At 37.9% G+C, this 14,912-nt stretch overlaps 1 protein-coding gene and 1 long non-coding RNA gene across 3 annotated transcripts in view; one reads left to right on the top strand and one right to left on the bottom strand.

The window, feature by feature from the left end:
* The window catches only part of opn7b (opsin 7, group member b), a 194,689-nt gene that overhangs the window by 69,304 nt on the left and 110,473 nt on the right, over window positions 1-14,912 (top strand). The gene's annotated exons all lie outside the window — the stretch shown is intronic.
* On the bottom strand, window positions 7,248-9,341 carry LOC112434177 (uncharacterized). The gene is made up of 3 exons (XR_003023940.2): window positions 8,850-9,341; window positions 8,630-8,733; window positions 7,248-8,527 (listed from the first exon to the last, which is right to left on the bottom strand). It is a non-coding gene; the product is annotated as an uncharacterized LOC112434177 (long non-coding RNA).

Here is a 14,912-nt window from a genome sequence, read left to right as displayed (position 1 = left end):
GCTCTCCATTCACTTTATATGGAGAGTTTTCTGACCTTGTGTTAGTCTGAGGAGATTTGCAAAAATTCTATAAATCCCACAACAATGATAGTGACATTTTCTGAAAGCCAGCAAAAATACCTACGTTTTGATGTATAATTTGTGGAAGTTGAGTGAAAATTGAGCAAGTAGCAGGAAGTTGTTCGGACATGAAGTGAAAATTGCAAAACCTTCAGTGGCACACTGGAAGCCAAGAGCATAGCAACCATAACAACACATGTATTTTGTGAAAAATCACAATTTTGCAACTCAAAACTTTAAGAGGCATAAAAGTAAAACAGTAGAAGATTTGAAAAAGCTGAATCATACCTGAATAGCCAAATAATTTGTGAACATTTTAAAATTTGAATGGTTGTTCTAGGTAAAAATATGAGGAAGTAGTTAAGTTTCAAAAACAGGCAAAATTTAGCAGAATTGCAGAAGTTTCCCATTCATTTCAATGGGACAAATTAAAGGAAAAAAGCTTAATATTTTAAAAAGTATAATAGTTAAAAATAGCAAAAATCGTAGCAGGAATTAGCAAAAATAGCTGAATAGTTTAAAGTTTGAACGGTGAAAATAGCACAAAAATTGTGGAAGTAGTTAAACGGCGAAAAGTGTACGGAAGCAACTAGAATAATAATAAAGAATAAAGAGAAACAGGAACTCAATAGTGTGGATGCTTAAAGCATCCACACAACTAGAAAGTGCATTTTCTGAAGAAACTGCAGTGTGAATGCTTGAATCTGAATGTATGCACTGAAATGAATTAATTGCTGAATTTTGAGTTAAAAATATTGAATGAGATAAAAAACAAAACAAAAAAAAAACCCCGAATTTAACCTGAAAACAAAGGTGCTGAACTGCTAAAAGCTGAAGGTTACACAGAAGAAGAAGTTGGAAAAAAACTGAAAATGTTTTAAATGTAAATTAGAAAACCCTAAGAAATGAGAAAAGAACATTTAGAGTCAGAAAACATCTGAATGAATATTAAAAGGTCATATTCTTTGAATCACTGAATGACTAAAATGTGATCCCTCCACTTTGATCCACACAGTTTAAAAAGTTTAAATGCCTGAGCTTTGAAGGATACGGTGTTGGAAAGAGAACAATAATGGCGACAATTTGAGGGTAAAATGATGGCTGTAACACTGTGGACACAGCAGCAGTTGAAAGAGAAGTGCTTAAGATGAATCTTGGTACAGTGGCAGGCAGAGCTCGTTAAGCAGGCAGGTGTGAGCCTGGTTGCTATAGTGACCGCACCCAATGGCTCCATACACACGTACACAGACATGCGCCTCACTTTTGCTGCTTAAAATGAACAGAAAAGTCAGGCCGAAACAAATCGCTCCCAAATGAAAAGTAAAAGTCGTATTGACAAAATTCTTTCACCGTGAGCGACAGCAATGTCTAGTCTACCTAATTCTCAGTTTTCATGCCTGTGGAGCTTATTATATGGACGTGGTGACAGTGGAAAGACACCATGCTCTTCTGATTTTCAAACGAACCTTCTGAGCCATTTTAACATTAGAGTCTATGGAAGAGTTGGAGGGAGGAGGCTGTGCATTGGTGACATTTATGAAAGAACCATAACACCTAGGACAATAGTAAACACATTGGATGAAAGAGGACAGCCATGGCTACGTTTTGAGGGTAAAATCATACCTGTAGAGCAAACGCTGCGGACACAGCAGCAGTTTTAAAAAAGATTTTAAGATTAATTTTTTTGCTCCTCTCACTCTAGCAGTTGAGCTGCCTCACTCTAGCCCCAACATTCCGTCCCATACACACCCATTATAAACTCTGAAACGGGTGAAAAAACATCATGAAACTTAAACTGGAACTGAAGAAAAAGTATAATAGATATTGAAAAGATAAATACAAGTTGAATAGTTGAATGTCTTGTCTTCGTTTTAAAGTTTGAATGGTGGCTCTATGTCAATGTATGTGGAAGTAGTAAGAGTTTAAAAATGAGTAAGTTGAATGAGGATTTGAAGGGTCTCCCCATTGAAATACATTATAAATTTTTGTTGAATAAAGTTGAATAAAATTAAAAATATAAATGTTAAAAATATGAAAAATAGAAGCAGTGTTGTCCAAAATAATAGGAATCTAACGGTGTTTGAATGGTTTTTCTAAGTTGAACGGTTTTGAAGGAGTAGGCTTACAAAAAACGTACGGAAAAATAAAATATAATAATAATAACTAGAAAGTGCATTTTCTGAAGAAACTGCAGTGTGAATGCTTGAATCTGAATGTATGCATTGAAATGAAATAATTACTGAATTTAAGTTAAAAATTTTGAATGAGATAAAAAAAAAACCCCGAATTTAACCTGAAAACAAAAGTGCTGAACTGCTAAAAGCTGAAGGTTACACAGAAGAAGAAGTTGGAAAAAAGCTGAAAATGTTTTAATTGTAAATTAGAAAAACCTAAGAAATGAGAAAAGAACATTTAGAGTCAGAAAACATCTGAAAGAATATTAAAAGGTCATATTCTTTGAATCACTGAATGACTAAAATGTGATCCCTCCACTTGGACCCACACAGTTTAAAAAGTTTACATCTCTGAGCTTTGAAAGACAAGATGTTGGAAAAAGAACAACGATGGCGACGTTTTGAGGGTAAAATGATGGCTGTAACACTGTGGACACAGCAGCAGTTGAAAGAGAAGTGCTTAAGATGAATCTTGGCACAGTGGCAGGCAGAGCTCGTTAAGCAGGCAGGTGTGAGCCTGGTTGCTATAGTGACCGCACCCAATGGCTCCATACACACGTACACAGACATGCGCCTCACTTTTGCTGCTTAAAATGAACAGAAAAGTCAGGCCGAAACAAATCGCTCCCAAATGAAAAGTAAAAGTCGTATTGACAAAATTCTTTCACCGTGAGCGGCAGCAATGTCCAGTCTACCTAATTCTCAGTTTTCATGCCTGTGGAGTTTATTATATGGACGTGGTGACAGTGTAAAAACACCATGCTCTTCTGATTTTCAAACGAACCTTCTGAGCTGTTTTAACATTAGAGTCTATGGAAGAGTTGGAGGGAGGAGGCTGTGCATTGGTGACATTTATGAAAGAACCATAACACCTAGTACAATAGTAAACACATTGGATGAAAGAGGACAGCCATGGCTACGTTTTGAGGGTAAAATCATACCTGTAGAGCAAACGCTGTGGACACAGCAGCAGTTTTAAAAAAGATTTTAAGATTAATTTTTTTGCTCCTCTCACTCTAGCAGTTGAGCTGTCTCACTCTAGCGGCAACATTCCGTCCCATACACACCCATTATAAACTCTGAAACGGGTGAAAAAACATCATGAAACTTAAACTGGAACTGAAGAAAAAGTATAATAGATATTGAAAAGATAAATACAAGTTGAATAGTTGAATGTCTTGTCTTCGTTTTAAAGTTTGAATGGTGGCTCTATGTCAACGTATGTGGAAGTAGATACAGTTTAAAAATGAGTAAGTTGAATGAGAATTTGAAGGGTCTCCCCATTGAAATACATGGGAAATTTTTGTTGAAAAAAGTTGAATAAAATTAAAAATATAAATGTTATAAATGAGAAAAATAGAAGCAGTCATGTCCAAAAGAATAGGAATCTAATGGTGTTTGAATGGTTTTTCTAAGTTGAACGGTTTTGAAGGAGATAGAGTACAAAAAACGTACGGAATCCATAATAATAAAATATAATAAAATAGAATAAAGATTCGAAGAACAATACTGTGAATGCTTTTCAAGCATTCACACTAATAAAGATTAGAAGAACAATACTGTGAATGCTTTTCAAGCATTCACACTAATAAAGATTAGAAGAACAATACTGTGAATGCTTTTCAAGCATTCACACTAACTAGAAAGTGCATTTTCTGAAGAAACTGCAGTGTGAATGCTTGAATCTGAATGTATGCACTGAAATGAATTAATTGCTGAATTTTGAGTTAAAAATATTGAATGAGATTTAAAAAAAACAACAAAAAAAAAAAACGAATTTAACCTGAAAACAAAGGTGCTGAACTGCTAAAAGCTGAAGGTTACACAGAAGAAGAAGTTGGAAAAAAGCTGAAAATGTTTTAATTGTAAATTAGAAAAACCTAAGAAATGAGAAAAGAACATTTAGAGTCAGAAAACATCTGAATGAATATTAAAAGGTCATATTCTTTGAATCACTGAATGACTAAAATGTGATCCCTCCACTTGGACCCACACAGTTTAAAAAGTTTACATCTCTGAGCTTTGAAAGACAAGATGTTGGAAAAAGAACAACGATGGCGACGTTTTGAGGGTAAAATGATGGCTTTAACACTGTGGACACAGCAGCAGTTGAAAGAGAAGTGTTTAAGATGAATCTTGGCAGAGAGAGAGAGAGAGCTCGTTAAGCAGGCAGGTGTGAGCCTGGTTGCTATAGTGACCGCACCCAATGGCTCCATACACACGTACACAGACATGCGCCTCACTTTTGCTGCTTAAAATGAACAGAAAAGTCAGGCCGAAACAAATCGTTCCCAAATGAAAAGTAAAAGTCGTATTGACAAAATTCTTTTACTGTGAGCGACAGCAATGTCTAGTCTACCAAATTCTCAGTTTTCATGTCTGTGGAGTTTATTATATGGACGTGGTGACAGTGGAAAGACACCATGCTCTTCTGATTTTCAAACGAACCTTCTGAGCCATTTTAACATTAGAGTCTATGGAAGAGTTGGAGGGAGGAGGCTGTGCATTGGTGACATTTATGAAAGAACCATAACACCTAGTACAATAGTAAACACATTGGATGAAAGAGGACAGCCATGGCTACGTTTTGAGGGTAAAATCATACCTGTAGAGCAAACGCTGCGGACACAGCAGCAGTTTTAAAAAAGATTTTAAGATTATTTTTTTTGCTCCTCTCACTCTAGCAGTTGAGCTGCCTCACTCTAGCCCCAACATTCCGTCCCATACACACCCATTATAAACTCTGAAACGGGTGAAAAAACATCATGAAACTTAAACTGGAACTGAAGAAAAAGTATAATAGATATTGAAAAGATAAATACAAGTTGAATAGTTGAATGTCTTGTCTTCGTTTTAAAGTTTGAATGGTGGCTCTATGTGAACGTATGTTGAAGTAGTAAGAGTTTAAAAATGAGTAAGTTGAATGAGAATTTGAAGGGTCTCCCCATTGAAATACATGGGAAATTTTTGTTGAATAAAGTTGAATAAAATTAAAAATATAAATGTTAAAAATGAGAAAAATACAAGCAATCATGTCCAAAAGAATAGGAATCTAACGATGTTTGAATGGTTTTTCTAAGTTGAACGGTTTTGAAGGAGTAGGCTTTCAAAAAACGTACGGAATAGATAAAATATAATAACTAGAAAGTGCATTTTCTGAAGAAACTGCAGTGTGAATGCTTGAATCTGAATGTATGGACTGAAATGAATTAATTGCTGAATTTTGAGTTAAAAATTTTGAATGAGATAAAAAAAAAAGTCCGAATTTAACCTGAAAACAAAAGTGCTGAACTGCTAAAAGCTGAAGGTTAGACAGAAGAAGTTGGAAAAAAGCTGAAAATGTTTTAATTGTAAATTAGAAAACCCTAAGAAATGAGAAAGGAACATTTAGAGTCAGAAAACATCTGAATGAATATTAAAAGGTCATATTCTTTGAATCACTGAATGACTAAAATGTGATCCCTCCACTTGGATCCACACAGTTTAAAAAGTTTACATCTCTGAGCTTTGAAAGACAAGATGTTGGAAAGAGAACAACGTTTTGAGGGTAAAATGATGGCTGTAACACTGTGGACACAGCAGCAGTTGAAAGATAAGTGTTTAAGATGAATCTTGGCAGAGTGAGAGAGAGAGCTCGTTAAGCAGGCAGGTGTGAGCCTGGTTGCTATAGTGACCGCACCCAATGGCTCCATACACACGCACACAGACATGCACCTCACTTTTGCTGCTTAAAATGAACAGAAAAGTCAGGCCGAAACAAATCGCTCCCAAATGAAAAGTAAAAGTCGTATTGACAAAATTCTTTCACCGTGAGCGACAGCAATGTCTAGTCTACCTAATTCTCAGTTTTCATGCCTGTGGAGCTTATTATATGGACGTGGTGACAGTGGAAAGACACCATGCTCTTCTGATTTTCAAACGAACCTTCTGAGCCATTTTAACATTAGAGTCTATGGAAGAGTTGGAGGGAGGAGGCTGTGCATTGGTGACATTTATGAAAGAACCATAACACCTAGTACAATAGTAAACACATTGGATGAAAGAGGACAGCGATGGCTACGTTTTGAGGGTAAAATCATACCTGTAGAGCAAACGCTGCGGACACAGCAGCAGTTTTAAAAAAGATTTTAAGATTAATTTTTTTGCTCCTCTCACTCTAGCAGTTGAGCTGCCTCACTCTAGCCCCAACATTCCGTCCCATACACACCCATTATAAATTTTGAAACGGGTGAAAAAACATCATGAAACTTAAACTGGAACTGAAGAAAAAGTATAATAGATATTGAAAAGATAAATACAAGTTGAATAGTTGAATGTCTTGTCTTCGTTTTAAAGTTTGAATGGTGGCTCTATGTCAATGTATGTGGAAGTAGTAAGAGTTTAAAAATGAGTAAGTTGAATGAGAATTTGAAGGGTCTCCCCATTGAAATACATGGGAAATTTTTGTTGAATAAAGTTGAATAAAATTAAAAATATAAATGTTAAAAATGAGAAAAGTAGAAGCAGTCATGTCCAAAATAATAGGAATCTAATGGTGTTTGAATGGTTTTTCTAAGTTGAACGGTTTTGAAGGAGTAGGCTTTCAAAAAACGTACGGAATAAGAAAATATAATAATAAAGATTAGAAGAACAATACTGTGAATGCTTTTCAAGCATTCACACTAACTAGAAAGTGCATTTTCTGAAGAAACTGCAGTGTGAATGCTTGAATCTGAATGTATGCACTGAAATGAATTAATTGCTGAATGTTAAGTTAAAAATTCTGAATGAGCTGGAAAATACAGAATTTTTAAAGTGAAAACAAAAGTGCAGAACTTTTGAAAGCTGATGTTCACACAGAAGAAGTTGGAAAAAAGCTAAACATGTTTAAAATGTAAATAATAAAAAAATGAGTAATGACAAAAGAAAATTTAGAGTCAGAAAATCTCTGAATGAATATTAAAAGTTCAAATTCTTCTAACTGAAATGAACTTAAAAGATGAACAAAAATTCTGGAGAAAATGCAAACTTTAATATACAGCATAATGTTTTTCAGACATATACACATGTGTATATCATGTTTAATAGTATTACATACATCAATTTGTTTTGTATGTCATAGAAAATAAAAAAAAAATCTTAAGTCATATTTTACAGCTTCTTTCTGAAAAGGACTAGTAGAATAAATAAAAATAACTAAATTAAATAACTAAATAAAAAATAATAAGCAAGATATGAAATACATGAAAATTCAACTTTTAAAACCACAATCCTGAACCTTTAAATTGTGTTGGTTTCTTAGAACATGGCTGAACAGCTGTTTCTATCGTCCTACTTAATCTGTCTACACATCTTTTTATTACTCATTCTTCTTTATGTTTTAATGTAAACAGAGTCCACACAGTGGTAAAAGAGAACTGTATAGAGATTTTTGAGTAAACTCAAATGAAAGCCTAAGGTGGTGACACAGTTTAACACGTGCAAATAATCAAATAAACACATTAGTCCTTTTTGTGAACATGGATAAATAAGTATCAATACAGCATTGTTCAGCCATGCCACTAAATGCTTTTTTACACATTGTTTTAACCTGGGCTCAGACACAAAGTCCCAAAATTAGTTAGTCCCTGACTTTGAGTTGTGGTTATGACTAATTATTATACACAAGGCTTTATCTATCTAAACTCTAAGTACACAAATATGAAAAAAAAAAACTATACTTACCAGCTGATACCCCACACTACACACTAGGTGTGCCATGTGACCTGAAACTTTGGTACAAAATCATCATAATCATTCTGTTAACACTGTTTTTTAACACTGTTTGTGTTGCTGTTCAGCAGTTTAAAATGTTTTAGATTGGATTACATGGAATGAATTTGAATTTTCTTGGGGGGTTTTGTGTGTGTTTTGTTCTTAGCAGATTTTTTCTTCCATAACGTTGAATTCCAGTTACCACATTTCTGGTCATATGACATCCCGAGTGCCCACTTAAAAAAATCCCCACAGTTAATTCAACATTAAAACAAAATAAAAAAATGTTAAATAAATAAAGGTTTGCTCTGTGATGAAATACTAAATAAGCATACATTGTACAGAGCACTAACAATGACAACAATCCTTTAGCCTGTTGATCAGAGAGAGGCAGTCATTATGTCCATTTAAAACCTGTAATCACAGAGCACAACGTTTCTGTGAAACTATGAAGTCCCATATGATCCTCATCATGTCCAGTGACTTCAGAGTGGATCCTCCCTGTCATCCGGCCAGTGTTTGATGTGTGGCAAGCAGCACAGAAGCAGGATAGCTGAGGACTTTAAAAGAAGAGCAGAAAACAGGAATATGTAGTTGTAAATGTAAATATCAGTGATACTTGTCTTGTCAAAGGGAATAAAATAATGAAAATGTTAACTTACACACTCATTTAGGGAGGATCTTGACACTGCACAGAGGAGGCACAGTCAGTCTGACAATGATGGTGATCTCCAGGGATGTTTTCCTGCAGCAACATTCCTGCCAACTGGCCGTATGATCCAGAGTAGTTGGTTTGTAATAAACAGAAAGGTGTATATGTTAGGTAGTGTGCACTCAGAGCTGGTCCTAAGAAACAAACACATCCTGTAATAAACTGAATACCTGTAGTAGTGCTGCTGCAAATATGAAGCCCTTCTATCATGAGTGGTTTCAAAGAAGGTGTTTTGGAGGCTCAGTCACAGAAACTGTGCAGTCTGTTCAGTCCTGAGTGTCTCGGCTCTGAAGGGGATGGATCACAGAGGGAAACACCTGAGTACAGACATTACAATACACTCTAACACTCCTAAGGTCAAGTGAAAACACAATTTAAACACTTCACAAAGAATGAATACATGTTTTCATGGAAATAATGTCATTAACCCTTTTTGTTGTTAGTAAATCTCACCGACTGCTTGTGGGACAAGCTAGAAGGAAGACTTATCACAGAATCTCTCCTGTGCTCCAGATGTGAAGTCTCACGCTCTGATCGTATGGCGATGAAGATGGTGATGATGAAGTTTCTCTGATCTGTGGCATTACAGTTTCTGGCTGCTATGTGCTTCACATTGTTGGATTTTACATGTGAAGATTGGAGAAGACACAGGAGGACTGTGTCTTGCTTAAAAAAAAAAAAAGAAAAAAAAAAGGAAACCTAACAGGAAAGGAACCCCCCCCCCCTCAACTCCCACCGTACCCTCCCCCCCCCCCCCCCCCCCCCCCTCCCACTCAACTCCCCAACCTCACACCATCAAATGTCTATACAAATGTAGGGTATCAGCTGGTAACAGAAAGCAAGTGTAACATATGCACTACATATGTAACACTGCTGAAACATTTCTGGCCAGAAATGTGCAGTTATCAACCCAGACCCACCCTGATGATTGCACTGGCCAGAAACATGATAAAAGCTCATAAAAATTTATGTTTCATAGAAAAATTTGTCCAAAAATATAATTGTGTACTTTTGAAAAAGTTTAAAGTTTATAACAAACCAAAATAATAATATTTTTGTAAATAGTATTTCAAAATAGAGGCACACATAAAGTGGCTTAACTGTCATTATTGCTGTAATTAGGTTTGTTTGTTTGTTTGTTTGTTTGTTTGTTTTTTTAAAAAGCAACCTTTAGTCATTATTGTTCTCTCAGAAACAATGAAGAAGCTGTTGAACATTTATGTTTTGTGTGGGCAATCCTCTGGTCCACCCTCCCTCCCTCCCAGCCACAGTGAGACTGGGGCAGCCTGGCAGGATGTTGAAGCCTGGCTGCAGAGAGGATATGCCTACACTATTCATTTTAAACTGCTATATTTGATTTTTCTGACATTTATAGGTTACTGTTAGTGAATTTTAGATTTTCTGTAATAAATAAAATTGTCATCAAACATTATACTGCAATGCAGGGCGTCAACTTTTAAATATCGCTCTACTTTCTTAAGTCATTCAAAAATATAGATATTACTTACTGTATTCAAAGATCTAGATCATGAATCATCACAGGACAATACACAGTATACTGGGTCATGGTAACTATGGTATGTCTTCATGACTCCAGAATGGAGACATCGATCTGACTGAGAAATGAAAATTAGGTCAAGCAGTGTGTTCTTCTCTGTGGTAGGGGCAGTGATGACCTGTGCGTATCCCCTAGACTCAAACAGCTCCAGGATTGGTTTGTTTGCACTGGATAAAACATTCTCATTAAAATCACCACAAACTATGATGGGATGACAGTCCATGATCTCCAATGAGTCTAATAGGCTTACCAGGTTTTTCAGGAATGGCCTCAGAGTGTAGTCTGGAGGTCTGTATACAACTGCAATCAGAGCACTGACTGGTGCTTCAACCTTTAAAGCCAGAAATTCAAGGTCAGTTACATTATGGATGTACTGTTTTTCATGCACTTGAATGTCACTTTTCACATAAACAGCAACTCCACCACCACTTCTGTTTGCCATCTGGGGAAAGTTTGTGTAGGACAGGTGTCTGTTGCGTTTGAACAAATTGTAATTTTCCAAGTGGAGACTCTCTGCGACAAAAGAGCCCCGCAGGTGTGTTTCTGTTAGGCACAAAACATCTGCTAGACACAATTCATGGTGACTTTTGATGTCATTAATGTGAGCTGGCAGTCCCTCTGTATTATGATGAACAATGGTGAAAACCTCTGACCTGCTCAGTGTTTGCCTCACGTGTAGAAGAGGCATCATGTCATCAAGGTTGGCTTGTCTCATGTTCTCAAGCGCTGCAGTGATTTCTGGGTTGGTGAATATTTTTTTCTCTTCCATATCAAGAAGATACAGTCCACTGAGAGACGTCACTCTACTGACAGCTACGTAGGCCATGCCGGGCTCAAAAATGCTCTTAAGAGAGACAACAGCTGATGTAGTTGTCATACCCTGTACCTTATGTATTGTACATGCAAAGGCCAGCTTCACTGGGAACTGTCTTCGTACCACTCCTTTCTGCTTCAGATTCTCCTCTGCTCTCTCAATGTACACCATGTCGTCTGCTGGTGTGCGGTTATTCTTTCCAGATGTCTCATTATCCATTTTAAGTCCAAGCTTGATGATGTGTTGGTCGTTTTCAGAGTGAACTACTCTAAGTAGTATTCCAAAAGCTCCATTAACCAAACCATTTTGTATGTCAATGTTTCTGGTGAGCATGACACGAGCTCCTTCTGCAACTTTCAGTGTGTCTGGTAACTCGTTTTTACCTCCTTTCAATGGTCTGTCTTGAAGTGCCATTCTGCCAGTTCTAGGATCTTTTCTATAATCATCTGCATGGATGTCAATGATATGAGTGTGGAGCAGAGCCAGTGTTGCAGAGTTGTGTGCATCCACTTCTTTATTAGTTGCAAAAATGTGCAACGCATCAGTTGGACAAAGGGCTGGTTCAGTTATGGCCTGTGACAACAAATTTCTATCTGCTTCGCAAAGCTCATCCAACTTTCCTTTCACACGAATTCTGTTCAGCATCTCTGCAAAGACAACATCATCTTTCTGACGCATAATCTCAGTCAGAGTGATCATCTGAAAATGCTCCCGCCACAGGTCGATCTCAGACGGGTCGTGCACACAGAGAGGTTTAGACTGTCGCACTGGGGGTAGCTGATAGAAGTCTCCGACAGCAATGACTGACATGCCTCCAAAGGGTCTCCGAGTCCCTTTGATCTGTTTGAGTCTTGCATCTACATATGCAAACAGATGTCTTGACACCATAGACACTTCGTCAATGACGATTATTTCAGCATTCAAAAGTTCTGATCTGACTTCATCCAGCTGATTGCCAAGTCCCTGAATGGGAGGTTTTAAGCTTCTAGGCAGCTTGAGAAGAGAATGCAGTGTTGTTCCAGATATGTTAAAAGCTGCAGTCCCAGTGAAAGCAGTTAACAGGACAGTGGGTTTTGATATGTCAACGTCGTCTGCATATCTGGGCACTTTGCTCAGTATCTTAGATGCTTCTGAGTAGATGCATTTGATAAGATGTGATTTTCCTGTTCCAGCACCACCATTAATATAAAAGAAAAACTGCTCTGGATTTAGAGCACAGACTCTTTTAATGCACCAGTCTCTAACTGCATAAAATATGCAGGCTTGCTTCTTGTTCAGATTCTGAAACATCTGACGTAACAATGTGGGATCAATAGCAGGGGGTTCCCTGATGGCTCTGACTTCTGTTGAAGCATCAGCCTGACGGCTGTAGTCTGGCACATCTTCCTGTTCATTTTCATTGTCTCGCTCTCTTTCTTGTTCAACAAGTGGCAACCTTACGAGATCTGATTCAGGTGCCAGATTACACCATTCGTCAGTCACACCTCTGTTCTGCTCATATTCCTCAACAGCGCTCTCGATCTCCTCACTGTTTTTCTCATATTTTTCTCTGTTTCTTTTGACAATGTGTTGCACGTACTCAAGACGGTCAGTACCTGGCAGCTGTACACAGCCAGCACCATAGAAAGCCTGATAGGTTGGCAACGATGGTGTTTTCAGTTCGTGGTCTGAACGATGAGGAAGGTACAGTTTAAGCAGTCTTCCGTAATATTGCTCTGGATGTTTTTCTTGTGAGCAGCGGTGAAATCTGATGATAGCAGGCTTATTGTTTTTGCGCCTTTGCACAAACCCCATCTCATTGAGAAGGGGCAAAACATCTTTACCTTTTTTCTGTTGGCCATAGACAATCCTGCAAGTAGCAGCAAAGTCTGCCATGCACATCTCCTCATACTCTGGTGTTTCAGGTCTGGCTTTGTATTTGTCATTCAAAGATGTCATCCAAACATTGGAAGACTCAGGTGTTGTGTTGTCCAGAACTGACAGGGGACGACTCATTTTCACAGGATTATCATCAGTTGGTATGAATATTACAGCACGTGAACATTGCTTCATGTGAAGACCACATGCACGAGCAACACACTCCTGTGCACTGATCTCTCGCTTCTTTGAATATGCCTGCATGACGGCTCTCATTTCATCGCACTCATTTACACTGTCCTTATTGGAGTTTTCAATGACAGTTTTCAGGTACTCAGATAGCCCGCCCTCTTTTTTTGATATATATTTCATTAAATAATTTGCAGCGCCGAAAGCATCTAAAACAAAGCTTATGTCGATATTACTGTTCCAGGCTTCAAGCAGATGTGGATTATAGCCATTTATCCAAGAGTCTTTTGGATCACGCTTTAGTATGATCGTACTCCTCATGTTCATTTTATTCAGGTATCTCTCATATTCTGCATGTGTCAACTTGCATCTTTCCAAGAGCTGCTCTAAACTCATGGAAGCAGTTTCAGGTTCATTCAGCAGCTGGTTCAGTGGTCTGAGCTTGTTCTTTGCCGTTTCTACTTCCAGTGCATCATCCTCACTGGGTCTTGTGATCATTGTCTCATTGCAGGGTGGTTTGGGAAAACCAAAACGGCACCCGGAGCTTAAACTCCTAAAGCACGTCTTTGTGTGGTTCTTACTGTGTTTTTGCACTTCTGTTACTTTTTTGTACAGTTCGGGTTGTTTATGTGGATCAGGCAGCTGAGCTGTGATGTATTTGTTTATAAAATCAACAACAGTTTGCTCATCATCCTCCTCAAACACAGGAGCACCTTCTACCCACAGGAGACAGTGTATGTGTGGGCTTCCTCTGTGCTGAAACTCAACTCTGTAAAAGTAGTCAATGACTTTGCCAAGTGGCTCTGCGGGAGATAAGAGTAAATCTCTGAATAATGCTTCAACTCTCTTGTCAAACATGCGCATTGTTGTGACAGGATTGCTTCTCAGGATGTCACACTTTGCTGACCAGTCGAGTCCTTCAAAATTCACTTGTTCACCTTGCTGCCTTGTTATTGCCTCAATCACTTCAGGCCAGCGCATTTCAGCAGCTGAAAATGTGCAAAAGAACGTGGGAGTTCCCAACTGTCTGATCATGGCAAAAAGATCTCTTGTTGTTTTCTCCCAATAGGCTGGGGTTCCTCTCAGAGGCTGCATGAATCTCACTGCATCTTTATTTCGCACCAGTTTCTCCACCTCATGTTTATCTTGTAACATGCCTGAGGTTATTTTTCTACCATCTCTGGTCAGAGGCTTTGCCTTCCTTAACTGTACTGTCATGCTGGATGTAGCCAAGTGTATTTCAGTCACAAACTGTGCAAAGAACAAATAGTTTGTGTCTTTGGCAAAACGATCATCAATGCAGAAAAGTCTTGATTTGAAATACCCACTGGGGGATACTTTGATCAGCCTTCTTTCATCAAGTGTGTTTTGACCTGTAGGAAACTGCACAGGGAAGGCCATGGCCTCCAGTTTAGGTGTTTTGAAAAAACTTATTGGATTGTTTCTCTCTGCAGGAGCAACAGAGTAGATTCCTTCACTGAAACATAATATCTCCTCAGCCACATCAGGGGGCTGCAAACAGGACTCGAGTGCAAAACCACCATTAGTCAGTCCATCTGCTTGCTCTGAATCATCTCTCATCTGTTCATGCGATTGTTCACCATCACAGGGTAACATGTCAATGTCCTGTTCATTTATATTTTGTGCTTCACTCAGTGCATTTTTCTCACAGCTGTCAATTTCCATTAAATCAGCCTCATCATAATCTTCCTCATTCATGTTTTCATCATCATCATCCTCATCATCTTCATCAGGAAGAGTTGGATCACACAGCTCAGCATCATCTCTGATGCTCACATCCTTATACTGTGGATG

Source organism: Maylandia zebra, linkage group LG20, assembly GCF_041146795.1.
Source record: "Maylandia zebra isolate NMK-2024a linkage group LG20, Mzebra_GT3a, whole genome shotgun sequence".
NCBI classification, from domain to species: Eukaryota; Metazoa; Chordata; class Actinopteri; order Cichliformes; family Cichlidae; genus Maylandia; species Maylandia zebra.
This window is presented reverse-complemented; position numbering and strand designations above follow the sequence as displayed.